General features: G+C 45.3%; 1 protein-coding gene and 1 non-coding gene across 2 annotated transcripts in view; both read left to right on the top strand.

Annotated features, from left to right (window-relative positions):
- The first annotated feature begins 3,788 nt into the window (after nucleotides 1-3,788).
- Trnas-gga (transfer RNA serine (anticodon GGA)) lies at nucleotides 3,789-3,872 on the top strand. The gene is given in 2 exon segments: nucleotides 3,789-3,828; nucleotides 3,838-3,872. It is a non-coding gene; the product is annotated as a tRNA-Ser (tRNA).
- An 8,401-nt stretch (nucleotides 3,873-12,273) lies between these two features.
- LOC126108771 (poly [ADP-ribose] polymerase tankyrase-1-like) overlaps nucleotides 12,274-16,335 on the top strand; it is a 42,555-nt gene continuing 38,493 nt past the window's right edge. The window contains exon 1 of the mRNA XM_049914121.1: nucleotides 12,274-12,302. The gene's annotated coding sequence lies outside the window, so the exon portion shown is untranslated. The remainder of the gene's footprint in view (nucleotides 12,303-16,335) is intronic.

Below are 16,335 nucleotides of genomic sequence, written 5' to 3'. Positions count from 1 at the left end.
CTTCTATTGTTGACTAAGTGGATGGACCGAATGCAGTCATAGCAGATACCACTGCCACTATTTTCTTTGTAATGTAGCCACGGATAAGCCACAGACCATTCCGATTTACAGTATCTTTTATTGCTTCGTGCAAACTTACGCTTGTTTGCTGGGTGAAATTTTGTTTAAAGAACAGGTATACTTGAAGCAGAACCCACTGTTTCCATGTGAGAGTGCATGTTTGGCAGTCCTGCGCCACAACTGTAATGTCCATCGCCTCTACCTCGTTGTATGTGTCACAAGTAAGAGGGATCATTGTAAACGTTATTCAACATCTTCACTAGTGTCCAAAATCAAAGCAAGGAACGGAAATTTTTCAAGGTTGCGTTTATTTTGCCACAAAGCTGTGAAAAAAGACAGTAAAATGGAAACAGTGCAAAGAACGCAGGACGTAGTCAACTGCAACATGCGTAGTAGAGAGAAATGATTTTCGTTTTTTCCAACTTGACGGATTTGCTCACATTCTGACAACTGGTTAGCGTGCTCGGTAGGGCGTGTGACCTCCTGTGGCACAAATACGGGCCTCACAACGACGGACCTCTGTGAATGACGTCACCAATCTCGTGTTGAGGCGACAACGCCCTTTCTGCCTGCAGAGCTGCTCCCGAGTCTCCCAGAGCGGCCAGTGGACGCAGCCTGTCTCCTTACTGCGTCCCAGACTCGAGTCGGGAGAGCGAACTGGCCGCGGCACGCGTGCAGCATCTTCAGTTTCCGTGAGGAACACCAACCGCGTGTGCTCAGAGAGGTCGGCCATCACCGCTCATCGAGACAGTCTGGGCACACCGCAGCTCGCAGCAGCCGCGCCTGAGATTCCGAGCTCTCCTCACAGCAGTTGAGCCGCGCTGGTTCACGCGTACGAGTTCCTGAAGAGGTGCTGGAATGGTCGACACAGTCCCTGCCCACACCACCAGGGATCTCTCTCCGCAAGGTTTGGGCCCCAGCACCGTGTCCCACGCGCCCCCCACATGCGAATCCGCCGAGAATCTCTCTCCACCAAATCGGGACTCGTGTGTGAAAAGAACATTGGCCCACTGTTCTACGTCTAGGTGGCGTGTTGACGGCTCCACTCTAGACGTTCCCTTCTGTGAAGACACGCAGGAGGAAACTCACGCGGTAAATAACATGTTTTCTGTGTGTTCAATGAGGAACTGCCGAGTAAAGCACTGTATTTGTGTGTTTCACATTCAGCTTTCAGTTGTTAAATCAATTCAAGATAAACTGGACAATGTTCGTACCGTTAAATGTAACGTTTGTCATGAAACGGGTATGAAATTACAGAGAACTCAAATCTCGGCTTCTATGTACGAATGCTTCTCAATGGCTGTTGAACGTGCAAGAATGAAGCCGCTTCGCAGTGTGTTAGGACTTCTTGCAGGAAGCGACTGTATATTAATTGCTTCTGTTTTTGCGACAAGTTTTATTGTCAACTTTGACTTGCATTACAGCAAAAAACTTTCTCATCAACATCGTTTGGTTGCAGATGACAAGCTACCAGTAGTAATTAACACAAATGTGATCCAGACAGTTCGTGCACACCAAACGTAAAGGTATCTACAAAAAGAAATGATCTGTTGTTTGGACTAAAAACGCACACAATTTTATAATCATTAAACAAAAATGTTCACGTAGCAGAATAAATAAAAACGAAAACCCACTGATGATGGCCCAGTGATGCCGAAACATGTTTGGGTACTGAGAAAAACGGTGTTTTGCTTAACTGGCGGACCTCACAGCCAAAAAATTTTACGACACTTTCACTGCTCATGCCTTCAACCTTGGCATCAGTCATGGCGTTTTACTGCTTCATTAGTACCGACGCTATTGGCAACACAGTTTGCAGTTAGTACCCACAGACACCATTGAAAGTATCGGCCAAATTATATCATTGTACGCCAAACGCGTCGGGAGATATGACGTCATAAACATTTACACGCGCGGAAAACCAGTTTTTGCTTAAAACGGAGCGCAAATTAACCAGACCGTACTCACACAGCGTTTCATGGCCATAGCACTTGGAGGCTTCGAAGGCACGTCAGGAATAGTTCCAAACCGTTCTGAATCTTTCTCTCGCTTGCGCGTTTGACGTCAGATATTACACACGTCAGCTCACTTGTAAAGTAATGAGACGTCGAAAGTTGTTCCTGTGACCGACTCGTGGCGCCATGCCGACGTGCTTGCGTGTGTTTCAGTATTTTTACAATTTCCTGGAATCGGGGCTGTGGTGGACGAGAAATCTGTTGCGTTCCCCAATATCTTGGTTAGACTGAGGCGACGATTTGGTTAGAAGTTGGCGAACGTCCGTGCCTCGTAAAATAAAACCTTTCGCATTCTTTAGTATCGTTGTGTGACGTCACGTCTCCTCTTTTGAGATTTGCTGATGAAACGGAAGCAGTCACACGCCACACTTTTCTTGTTCTGTTCCACGCTGCAGCGCTTCGTTTGGCTGTTCTCGTGTTAAAAATTTGCGTGATGAGAGAGCATATGATGTGCTGAGAGAGCAAAGCATCAGAGATCTCTTGCAGACGCGTCGAGTCGTGTGCGGCTTGTTGTGCAGAAAAGTTGTTGCAGTCGTGTCTCAAGAAAGAGTGAATCTTACCGGGTCTGACGCAGCCACTGGCCAACTTCTTTACTCGAGGTTCAGTAGACGAGATTAAAGGGCGGCGTAAATTTTTACATGCAGCCTATAACGACGGTAGAATATAGATTTAAATTCTGTCATTTCCACTGCAATAACTGCGAGAGTCGAGGTGATTTGTTACTAGTTTGCGCCAGAGGACTGAATCATGTCAGAATGATAACATTTGTGGAGACATACTAATTATGTTTGACAGACAGGTATGGCACATTTTATTTCGTTTGGCCACATACTGCTACAGAAGACTTACCCGTTGTTGACGGTAAGCCACTGCTTTGCAGACATGGCAGTCTCTGACATCACATTTACCGACACTTAAGCGAGACAAAAATTACTGACAATGGCCCCGTTTTGAAGAGGTCAGAAGTGTCGTGATCAGACAAACTGCACGTCGTCATAACTGGCAAGTGTGAGAACCGAAACTATAGAATTACTGATGAGTATATTAGTGAGTACGAGCGGCAATCACAAATAGAAGTGCAACAAATGGTACATGTAATGAGAAACTACGCGAAATCGGAGGGAACTGCTGTACAGATTGCAGAATACAACCAGATTCCCATTTCTGAAATTAATAAGTGCACAATAGTAATTAGAAAATAATTATAAGGAAGCCCAGTGTGTCATACATAGTCTAAACTGAATTACATAGGAAAGTGTAAGGTGTGAAGAGAGCATTAAGCTGTCAGTGCGCCCGAGAGCCGCCATCAGCACTGAGGATGGAAAAGAAAAGAAAACTGCATCTGACGCAATGCAGCTGGACTGGTGGAGGGGGGGCCTCGCTGGCCCGAGTACCCTCCACCACACACCGCCAAGTGGCCGGGAGCAGACCCTTTTATTTGTAGAGCGCAGTCTGGCTCAGTACTAATTGTGTGCTACTAGGTTTAGCACACCTTATCGGAATCAAAGTTAATCGTTAAATCGTGTTCGTCCTCAGTGATAGTGAAACAATAACAATATTACGAGGAGGAAAGTAACTACTCACCATACAGTGGAGATGCTGAGTCACAGATAGGAACAATAAAAGGATTATTTTCACAGTTAAAGCTTTCGGCCAATGGCCATTCTCTAAACACACACACACACACACACACACACACACACACACAGGCCGGCCCGAGTGGCCGAGCGGTTAAAGGCGCCACAGTCTGGAACCGCACGACCACTACGGTCGCAGGTTCGAATCCTGCCTCGGGCATGGATGTGTGTGATGTCCTTAGGTTAGTTAGGTTTAAGTAGTTCTAAGTTCTAGGGGTCTTATGACCACAGCAGTTGAGTCCAATACTGCTCGGAGCCAGAGCCACACACACACACACACACACACACACACACACACACAAGACTGCAGTCTCAGGCAACTGAAACCACACTGCAATTCGCCGAAAGCTTTAAGTGTGGAAATCTTTTTGTTGTGCCTGTCTGCGTCTCAGCTATATGCTGAGTAGCTACTTTGCCTCTCTTAATATTGTTACATTCGATCTTGCACTTTCCATTGTTTGATTGAATAAAATTGTGACTGTTTAAGGGGGGGGGGGGGGGCAGAACGACAAACGGGCCGATTTGGAGTACGAGAGACACCGCAGGACATTTTAATTTCCACTGCCTTTACTTTTACAAATTTATCAAACTTTCTCAGCATCGCCAGGAAGGATTCAGGATTCACACTTGTAGCAGTGGAAGTTCAAAAACATAACAAAATAATTTTTTATATGTGAAATTTTATCGTTTTTTCACTTACTGTTGGTTGCGTTTGTTGCTATAGGTACACTCTGCTTCATAAGACACTCTCTTTGATGAATTTTGCACAGCATACAAACCATACTCGATGGTGTATGAAACTCTAGAATATTCCAGATCTATTAAACTGTGGTAAAAATTGAGGTAATGAACTATACTGCAGCAATGTGTGAATGCTCACAATCTTGATAACCCACTGAATGTGCTATTCCAACTTTAGCCAAAGATTCAAATCCCACTGGAAAAGTATACTTCAACTCAGATGGTCTTTTTCCTCCTCTACTGTCATTGAAAACGATGACAACGAAATTAAGTACAGGAATCCAACGAAACCCTCGAGTTCATGCTGCAGTGCTGTGCAAATGAAAAAAATTAGTTTTCCACAATTATCAGATGCCAGATGGAGTTTGCAGATCGCACTAATTATGACTGGTTCACAGACGCTTTTCTGATGCTTACTGTAACTATTTTTTGAATGTAAGCGCTGCAAGAATAGAAAAATCAGATTTTCGCCGTTCGGAATATTCGAATTCACCTCGAGTCTTCACGTTTCGAGCAACGGCAGAATATCCGTGCAAGGAGAGCTGGCGACACAGAAGCCACGTCACGCCTGCCTTACGGCGGCTTCGTCAGAGACAGTCACCTCGGTAACAGTGTAGTACAGCGAAGATACGTTGCCAACCGAACCGCTGGAGAAGCTCCAAAGTTGTGAATAGCGTGTGGTGAACACGGGTTCAAGGTTTTGGTCCGATTAAGGCAGTAAAACACAAATAATTGTCGCAGTTATTAATGTACGACGTTTCGTTCGCACTCGGTGCATCGATGTATTGCAAGTAATTACACTTCAGATCCTAAACCTAGCTTCAGAAATGCGATTAAGACATCTAATGAGGATATTCCGGCCCTTGCCACCCACAACTTGGAGACGAAGCTGTAGTCACTTCACTCACAGAACACGTCAGCTGGTATCCTTCCTGGAACTTGGCAACAACGCAGAATGGTTGGCAACTCTGCGACCGACGAGTTACTTCCTTGACGCCACAGAACTATGCTGCTACATTCACTCCATGTTTTCGTGTCGTGTTTCAGTTGAATAATGCGAGTGATTTTCTGTTGAGGTGTGATATAAGGATATCAGTTAATGCTTTCCACACGGGAAATACGCCCACCCACGCCTCTTAACGTAGCGATTTCCTGTCACAGCGGCCACTGGGCCAGTCAGTAAGTAAGGCACACACGCCGCACCTCTGAGGTAGCGAGCGCGCCTGCCAGGTGCAAAGCTGCATTCGTTAGCCGTTCGACAATCGCTGAAAGCCACATTTTTAATTCTTTTGTGGCGGAGCTGCAAGCAGGCAGTCGGAAACTCAATAAGGCAATCGTAAGACAACGCTCGACCAAAATGCGTCTTGGTACTTTCCATACCCCACAGTGTCAGAGCGAAAACCTTAACGGTACTGAGAAATTCATAACGCCACTTTTGTTTTCTGCCGACGTATTTTTTGTTGTGCATACATAATTTCGTCTATGAACTGCCACATTCTCACAATACTTGAGTATGATACAGGACATGAAGTAAATACAGACTAATTCGCGTTAAAATAGGCATAATCGTCTTACAGACACTTGATGCTTCATAAAGATAAGACTACAGTCGTGATGTTTCTGGTAGCAAGTTCAACTTAATTTGTATTAGTACAGTCAGTATTTTAATTGCGTTTTCCATTCGTTTATTGAACACAAGACTAATCGGTAAGAGAAATTAATCAGCAACAGTATATTCTTTCACAATATCTAAAACAATCTGACAATGTTAAAGTAGTTTACAAATTGTACGCCTGCAGAAATCTACTGGTCCTAACGATGTCATTAAACCAGTGTACTTTAAAGAGCATTTTCGTCCAGAAATGAATTACCTTGACGGTCGATCGATCGAGAGCGGGAACGGTAAAAGTTTACGCGTATACTATGAGGGACAGGCGCCTGAGAGATGACTTCCCTATCAGTCTCCTGGATAGTTTTGTTCCTCAGATCAACAGAATGCGTTATCATGTAGCAGCAAGTGTGATGTAGTTTTGTTGGTCGACTTTCTTACACGGCGACCGAAAGGTGTCCCAATTCTCGGCAACAAATTCCAGCTGTGATGGACACACCCTTGGGGAAGAATTCGTAGAGCAAAACACACTGTTGGAGCTATCAGATGGAAAATATTATGTTCACACTACTCTTTGCTCGAGTTTACGCCGTTTGGTAGGGCTCAGCCCTTCATTCCTTCATAGCAAGTTAACGTTACCAGGAGTATTGCTTAGGAATGCTCGTTGAACGACCTGATGATGTTGAAGCAAAACTGCAATAATAGTCACTGTATTGATTTCTGTTGTTTTTCGAATTAGAGCATGCAGCACCCCTCCCTACACGAGAATGCTGAACTCTGCCTGTTGAATGGAAGCGTCGAATGACGGTTAAATAGTAATCCGTCACATCAGTATTCGAGACTTGCTTGAAGTGGAAAATCATTCATGTCAGAACGATCTTTATTGTAACAAGAAAATATTATTCTGCCGTATTTGGCCGGCCGGGGTGACCGTGCGGTTCTAGGCGCTACAGTCTGGAGCCGAGCGAACGCTACGGTCGCAGGTTCGAATCCTGCCTCGGGCATGGATGTGTGTGATGTCCTCAGGTTAGTTAGGTTTCATTAGTTCTAAGTTCTAGGCGACTGATGACCTCAGAAGTTAAGTCCCATTGTGATCAGGGCCATTTGAACCATTTTTTTCTGGCGTATTTTCCCCCAAAAACACTCTCTCCACGTACAGTTCAAATCTTTCGAGTTGCCTCCTCTGCATTCACCCATCTATTATACTAAAAGTAAATATTGTTGCAGACGTTATATCTTTTTCCACTTCCGACCCAATTGTACAATGGACGCAAACACTGGCCTATAAGTTCAGAATGCACGACGATTACACCTAGCCCACGGTCTCGCACAACACATCACGGAAGCAGACAAAACTTCCTCCTGAGACTTCGGCATCTTACAGTGTTAACAGATTGTGCAGATCGCTGAACTTCGCGTTCTTAGGGACGGTCGGTTTTATTGGTCACCTTAAGTGAGAGAGACTGACTTCGTCTTAGTTTTTATGTCCAAGACTGTGTACGTACATGTAACCGAACGCAATTTCGCATCTGATTGTCGTATACATAGACAAAGACACACGCGCCCTTAATTGGTTGCAGGTGTTTGAATTGTGAAATTAGGCTAAGTCTAGAAGTTAATTCTGTCGAGACTCCAGTACTACTAAAAGCCAATACACTAATGACTTTATTCTTCCTGCAAAATAATGCTGAAAAATTGATCAATGTTATTGTCCAGTATCGTCGTCGTTGTTGTTATTGTTTTCTTCAGTCCAGAGACTTGTTTTATGCAGCTCTCCGAGTTACTCTATCCTGTGCAAGCTTCATCCGCAGTGCCTACTGCAACCTACATCCTTCTGAATCTGCTTAATGTATTCAACTCTTGGTCTCCCACTACGATTTTTATCCTCCACCCCGCCCTCCAATACTAAATTACAGATACATTGATGTCTCTGAACGTATCCTACCAACCGATCCCTTCTTCTAGTCACGTTGTGCCACAAATTCCTCATCTTCCCAATTCTGTTCAATACCTCCTTATTAGTTATGTGATCTACCCATCTGTTCTTAACCATTCTACTGTAGCACTACATATCGAAAGCTTTTGTTCTATTCTTGTCAAAACTATTTATCGTCAGTTTCACTTCCATACATGGCTAAACTCGGTACACATACTTCCAGAACAGACTTCCTGACCCATATATACTCGATGTTAACGAATTTCTCTTTTTCAGAAACGCTTTCCTTCCCATTGCCAGTCTGCATTTTATATCCTCTCTACTTCGACCATCATCAGTTATTTTGCTCCCCAGATAGCAAAACTCTTTTACTACTTTGTCTCATTTCCTAATCTAATTCCCTCAGCATCACCTGATTTAATTCGACTACATTTCATTATCTTCATTTTGCTTTTGTTGATGTTCATCTTATATCCTCCTCTCAAGACACTGTCCATTCCATTCAACTGCTCTTCCAGGCCCTTTGCTGTCTGTGACAGAATTACAATGTCATCGGCGAACCTCAAAGTTTTCATTTTTGCTCCATGGATTTTAATCCCTACGCCAAATTTTTCTTTTGTTTCCTTTTCTGCAAACTCAGTATACAGATTAACATTACCCTGTCTCACTCCTTTCCCAACCACTGCTTCCCTTTAATGATGCTCAACTCTTACAACTGCCATCTGGTTTCTGTACAAATTGTGAATTTCCTTTCGCTCCCTGAATTTGACTCCCGCCACATTGAGAATTTGTGAGAGAGTATGCCAGTGAACATTGTCAAAAGCTTTCTCTAAGTCTACAGATGCTAGAAACGTAGGTTAGCCTTTCCTTGATCTATCTTCTAAGATAATTCGTAGGGTCAGTATTGCCTCACGTGTTCCAGCATTTCTACGGAATCCGGACGGGTCTTTCCCAAGGTCGGCATGTACCAGTTTTTCCTTTCGTCTGTAAAGAATTCGTGTCAGGATATTGCAGCCCGGACTTCAGCTAATAATTCCGTAATTTTCACACCTGTCAACACCTGCTTTCTTTGGGATTGGAATTATTATATTCTTCTTGAAGTCTTGGGGGTATTTAGCCCGTCTCTTAAATCTTGCTCTTAAATCTGGCTCTCCCAAGGTTATCAGTAGTTCTAATGGAATGTTGTCTGCTACCGCGGCCTTGTTTCGAAGTAGGTGTTTCACTGCTCTGTCAAACTCTTCATGCAGTATCGTATCTCCCATTTCATCTTCACCTGCGTCCTCTTCCATTTCTATAATATTGCTCTCGAGTACGTCGTCCTTGTATAGACGCTCTACATACTCCTGCCACCTTTCTGCATTCCCTTCTTTGTTTAGAACTGGTTTTCGATCTGAGCTCTTGATATTCCTACAAGTGGTTCTCTTTCCTCCAAAGATCTCTTTAATTTTCCTGTAGGCAGTATCTTAACCCTTAGTGAAATATGCCTCTACATACTTACTTCTTTCTCCTCTAGCCGTCCCTGGTTAGCCATTTTGCACTTCCTGTCGATCTCATTTTTGAGACGTTGTTATTCCTTTTTGCCTGTTTCATTTATTGCATTTTTATATTTTCTCTCATCAGTTAAATTCAATATCTGTTCTGTTACCCAAGGATTTCTCAGCATATTTCATAATAATTTTAATGCTCTGAAAACTCAAATACCCTGCAGTCTAATTTTTTCTGTTGGCTATATACTACTGGCCATTAAAATTGCTACACCACGAAGATGACATGCTACAGACGCGAAATTTAACCGACAGGAAGATGCTGTGATATGCAAATGATAGCTTTTCAGAGCATTCACACAAGGCTGGCGCCGGTAGCGACACCTACAACGTGCTGACCCAAGGAAAGGTCCCAACCGATTTCTCATACACAAACAGCAGTTGACCGGCGTTACCTGGTGAAACGTTGTTGTGATGCCTCGTGTAAGGAGGAGAAATGCGTATCCTCGCGCTTCCGACTTTGATAAAGGGCGGATTGTAGCCTATCGCGATTGCGGTTTATCGTATCGCGACATGGCTGCTCGCGTTGGTCGTCATCCAATGACTGTTAGCAGAATATTAAATCGGTGGGTTCAGGAGGGTAATACGAAACGCCGTGCTGGATCCCAACGGCCTCGTATCACTAGCAGTCGAGATGACAGGCATCTTATCCGCGTCGCTGTAACGGATCGTGCAGCCACGTCTCGATCCCTGAGTCAACAGATGGGGACGTTTGCAAGACAACCGTCTGCAAGAACAGTTCGACGACGTTTGCAGCAGCACAGACTATCATCTCAGAGACCATGGCTGCGGTAACCCTTGTCGCTGCATCAAATACAGGAGCGCCTGCGGTGGTGTACTCAACGACGAACCTGGGTGCACGAATAGCAAAACGTCTTTTTTTTTTTTCGGATGAATCCAGGTTCTGTTTACAGCATCGTGATGGTCGCATCCGTGTTTGGCGACATCGCGGTGAACGGACATTGGAAGCGTGCATTCGTCATCGCCATACTGGCGTATCACCCGGCGTGATGGTAAGGGGTGCCATTGGTTACACGTCTCGGTCACCTCTTGTTCGCATTGACGGCACTTTGAACAGTGGACGTTACATTTCAGATGTGTTACGACCCGTGGCTCTACCCTTCATTCGATTCCCGCGAAACCCTACATTTCAGCAGGATAATGCACGACCGCATGTTGCAGGTCCTGTACGGGCCTTTCTGGATAAGGAAAGTCCTGGCCAGCTCATTCTTCAGATCTCTCACCAATTGAAAACGTCTGGTGGCCGAGCAACTGGCTCGTCACAATACGTGACTCACTATTCTTGATGAACTGTGGTATCGTGTTGAAGCTGCATGGGCAGCTGTACCTGTACACGCCATCCAAGCTCTGTTTGAGTCAATGCCTAGGCGTATCAAGGCCGTTATTACGGCCATAGGTGGTTGTTGTGGGTACTGACTTCTCAGGATCTATGCACCCAAATTGCGTGAGAGCGTAATCACATGTGAGTTCTAGTATAATATATTTGTCCAATGAGTACCCGTTTATCATCTGCATTTCTTCTTGGTGTAGCAATTTTAATGGCCAGTACCGTTTTTTATCATCATGTAACAAGACATTAAAAACCTTATTAACATTAAAAAACTACACTACTAATTAACAGGTTTTAATTTTCTTCTCAGAGGTTTCCTGTGGACTAGCTGGAATTTTTTCGGAGAAATCTAGCTAGAGTGGCTTCTTGCAGCAATGGCAAACATAAGAAGTCTTTCTCTTCTTTTTTGGGTGGCAGATGGAGCGTGTTTTGCGTTTCTCCAACCGTTGTACCACTACTGCTACCTCCGGTTCTGGTAGGCGCAAAACAAGATGAATCGACCCACAAAGTTCGCGGGCTATGCGGTAATGGTTGACTCGCTCTTTATTGTGCCGTGAGCAACGAGTTTGCAGGATTCATCAAAAAATCAAAGCGGCTCATCTGAGTATAGTTTCTGTAGGAATTGTGAAGGACAAACGCGTTCACACCACTTACGCCCAACACGCGGAAAAGTATTATCGTCTGCCATCGCTGGAAGATGCTTCGGTCACCTCCGACATTTGTTTCAATGCAGGACCTTTAGCTAAAGATGGGGCTCTACCACTTCGATAACTGTCATCATTTAAGGATGTCCCAGGTGGCGAAACAAATTCGTCTGCGCTGTTCCTCTAGCGAAATATATCTTCCCTTTCAATTTCGTTGTGACTATCTAATCAAACACGATAAAACAGTATTCTCAAAGTGAAGGAGCGTAACACGGACAGCAGAGGGAGACTCGGCCACTGAATCCGTAGCGCTGAGTCCACAGGGGTGGCCTCGGAGAGCGCTGGCACGAAAGCAGCAGCGGTGGTGTAGCTTCAGGTCAGACTGCAGAGAACAGCCCCGCCCGTACGCATCAGCAGCAGAGTGGCAGCAAACGCTGGGACGTTACGGCGTAGCTGAGAGGGGCTGAGCGGACGTACAGGGAGTTGGTTTATTCGGAATGCAGTGTTCTGCCGCGGGAAGCGTGGAGGCTGCTCCGTTCTTGGAGAGAGAGAGAGAGAGAGGGAGAGAGAGAGAGAGAGAGAGAGAGAATAGTGCACGAGGCGCGGACGTGACTGCTCTCTGCGTCAGCTGCTGGTGTTATGGCGGGGGGGGGGGGGGTCACGTGACGTCACAACCGCCGCCCCTCCTCTTCTAGAACAGTCTCCTGCGAGGCGGCGCTCAGTCGCTTTCCTACAGCAGGGCAGGCGTGTCCGTGGACGCAACAGGTAGGACTAGTTACGTAAACATCGATAAACTAACGATCAATTATTAGCCTGTGCACTATCGTCATTATCGGGTCGTTTATAATGAAATCTTCTTCTATAGACGCGCGAATGTTTTCGGATGTTCTTTTACTGGATTCCTAATATTCACGGTACAATAGTGAAATCCTTGTTCGGGAAAAACCCCACTTGATCGCTACCTCGGAGATGCTTTGTCCCGTGGCTAGTCCGCCGACTGTCACACCACGTTCCAACTTACTTGACTGTTGTTAGCCTGCCTTTGTAGCAGCAGTGACCGATGTGAGGCTAAGCGCAAATTGACTTCCTTTTTTTTCACTCCAGTCACTAATTTTGTAAGAGTTATCGACAGCCATAGTGCGCGTCAGAAAGCTTGATCAACGCACACAAAGACTGCCAATTCTGTTGGAATTTTGGTTGAATCCCCATAACGCATCGGTATTTCTGACACTGAGCGACTGGAATGGAAACTTGCCAAAGGATTTTATTCCTTCTCTTGATCTGAGCATGATTTAAATTAATGACGAGCGTTTACTCACATACGCCTTGCAAAACTCACAATGTGCAGTTCGCGAATAAAATAGTTCTTACTGAGAAAAATAAAAAAATGATCTGCCGCACAACACTATGGTCAGTGTATTGGCAGCAGTTGAGCATAATGCGCACGAAAGTAATGCGGAAGGTAGCCATTTGTGCCTTGTGAGCGATAGTTCGAAAAACATTGTCATGAAAGTAGAGCTGCCTTTGTCAGCAATACATTTCAACAAATTAAATATATTTAATTACCACACTCTTTCAGGAAACTCCTACTTTCGTAACAATACCGACATTTTTTTTATTTGTGTAGCCTGTTTCATAATTAGTTTATTAATGCTGATACTATGTATGCAACAATTGAAATCGTTTAACAAATCAAATCGTTTCTCTCAACATGGCGAGCCAATTAAAACATGATTATTTGTGACAGTTTTTCGACTGTTTCTAGCTTACAGTGGAAATGTGATGTCCACCTGTACATAGTGTAATGGCTCTTATTGCATCAATATCCAAATAACTATAGTGGAACTTGTGTACTACATTCCTTTGGACGATTTTTTCCAGATGCACGAAGGGGTCATATGTGTGGAAATTCCACGTTTTCGGCTTTTTGCAACAGATCGTAGAGATACGTCAGCGTAACAGGCAACAAGTAGATAACCGTGTTTTACTTTCCTGCCTTGCCTCTAAATCACGTGATTTTATAATATTCCTTACTTCCTTAATGACTTCCTTCACGTCTGTCCGTTCTTACGATCTGAAAACATTGTGGAGGCGGAAAATTAATCAGAATTGCTAATGCCTCACCAGTTATTGAACTGTGCATTGTTCTTGACAAAAGAATAAACAAAACGAAAGAACTGTACAGATATATGTAACTGAAAACTATTATGTACTAACGAAAATAGATGGAGCTCTTAAACGGCGAAAAACGAAACATTACTCAGTGACAGTAAAATACAGTATACAGCAGGGCCGTATTTTTCGGATGGGCAGTACTTTCACTGGCCATATGCGCCATGCCAAGTGAACATACGGCAGGACTGCCTCCCCGCCCCATCCCTGCCTCAGTGCTCGCGCGGCGCGAGAAACTGTGCCGCAACCAGAGCGCCGCGCGACCTGGCGCAGACGCGCGTCGCGTCCCAGTCGCGTCGCGTCGCAGTTTGAGCGGTCCCATTTGAACCTGTGGAGTTACGAAAACGCGCGCTGCACTGGGTCGCGCTATACGCGTCTTAATTTGCGTCTAGCCTAAGAACTGCGCCACACTTGTGTTATATAGGCGTTGCCTACCGCAGCGCCATATTCTGCATGTTTATATCTGTGTCTGAATACGTATACCTATACCAGTTTCTATGGCGCGTATCAATAGTTTTGAAGAACACCATCAATAGTGTGTCGGCTATCGATGCTTCAGTAACACTAAGTAGTGGCCTTCCTCTGTTGCGGGGGCGTGAGGCCGTGGGGCGGCACGCGGGGGCAGCCGCTGCCGGAGGGTGCGGCTTTGGCCGCCCCGCCTCCCCCACTTCCGCCCCCGCCGCCCACACAGCTGCATGGCGGCGCGCCTCCCACGCTGGCCTTCTGCCCTAGTGTGAACCACTGCAGACGTGACCGCGTGCGTGAATTACGTCACCCGCTCGCGACTGACGTGAGATGGCCATTCCGTGCCGCCACAGAGGCGAGGACAACTTTTCCGCTACTGGAGACCTGCCAGTTTAGCAGTGCGGAAGTACACTTCTCGGCGAATTGCTCTGACGAATTCTTCCGAGAAAGTCTGCCGAGTAATGTGTGTCACGTCGCCAGAAGACGGCGTACAAGTGTTGCCGGAACATCGCTTCGTGATACATTACCCGTGTTAAAATGGACCGTTTACCAATTGCCGAAAAGGTCGATATCGTGTTGATGTATGGCTATTGTGATCAAAATGGCCAACGGGCGTGGCTTAATATGCTGCACGGTATCCTGGACGACATCATCCAAGTGTCCGGACCGTTCGCCGGATAATTACGTTATTTAAGGAAACAGGAAGTTTTGAGCCACATGTGAAACGTCAACCACAACCAGCAACAAATGATGATGCCCAAGTAGGTGTTTTAGCTGCTGTCGCGGCAAATCCGCACGTCAGTAGCAAATTGCGCGGGAATCGGGAATCTCAAAAACGTCGGTGTTGAGAATGTTACATCAACATCGATTGCAAAAAAATGGCTCTGAGCACTATGGGACTCAACTGCTGAGGTCATAAGTCCCCTAGAACTTAGAACTACTTAAACCTAACTAACCTAAGGACATCACACACATACATGCCCGAAGCAGGATTCGAACCTGCGACCGTAGCGGTCACGCGGGTCCAGAGTGTAGCGCCCAGAACCGCACGGCCACTCCGGCCGGCAACATCAATTGCACCCGTACCATATTTCTGCGCACCGGGAATTGCATGGCCATGACTTTGAACGTCATGTACAGTTCTGCCACTGGGTACAAGAGAAATTACGGGACGATGACAGATTTTTTGCACGCGTTCTACTTAGCGTCATTCACCGACAGCGGTAACGTAAACCGGCATAGTATGCACTACTGGGCAACGGAAAATCCACGATCGCTGCTACAAGTGGAACGTGAGCGACCTTGGCGGGTTAATGTACGGTGCGGCATTATGGGAGGAAGGATAATTGGCCCCCATTTAATGGATGGCAATCTAAATTGTGCAATGTATGCTGATTTCCTACGTGATATTCTACCGATGTTACTACAAGATATTTCACTGCATGACAGAATGGCGATGCACTTCCAACACGATGGATGCCCGGCACATAGCTCGGCGTGCGGTTGAAGCGGTATTTAATAGGATATTTCATGACAGGTGGATTGGTCGTCGAAGCACCATACCGTGGCCCGCACGTTCACCGGATCTGACGTCCCCGGATTTCTTTCTGTGGGCAAAGTTGAAGGATATTTCCTATCGTGATCCACTGATAACGCCTGACAACATGCGTCAGCGGATTGTCGATGCATGTGCGAACATTACGGAAGGCGAACTACTCGCTGTTGAGAGGAATGTCCTTACACGTATTGCCAAATGCATTCTGGTTGACGGACATGATTTTGAGCATTAATTGCATTCATGTAGTATTTACAGGTAATCACACTGTACCAGCATGCATTCTCAGAAATAAGTTCACAAAGGTAGATGTATCACATTAGAACAACCGAAATAAAATGTTCAAACGTACATACGTTCTGTATTTTAATTTAAAAATCCTACCTGTTACGAACTTTTCGCCTCAAATTGTGAGCCATATGTTTGTGGCTATTACAGCGCCATCTATCACAGAGCGAGAAAAGTGGTACAACTGAAACATTCATATCTCTTTACGTACTACACGAATATGTAATAAGAATGGGGGTTCCTTTTTAGAAAAAGCAGTAGATATCAGTTTGACCTATGGCAGCGCCATCTGTTTTCCTCCTTCAGGCTAGACGAGTT

Source organism: Schistocerca cancellata, chromosome 11, assembly GCF_023864275.1.
Source record: "Schistocerca cancellata isolate TAMUIC-IGC-003103 chromosome 11, iqSchCanc2.1, whole genome shotgun sequence".
Lineage (NCBI taxonomy): Eukaryota > Metazoa > Arthropoda > Insecta > Orthoptera > Acrididae > Schistocerca > Schistocerca cancellata.
Note: the sequence above shows the minus strand (reverse complement) of the source record. Positions and strands in the feature narration are given on the sequence as shown.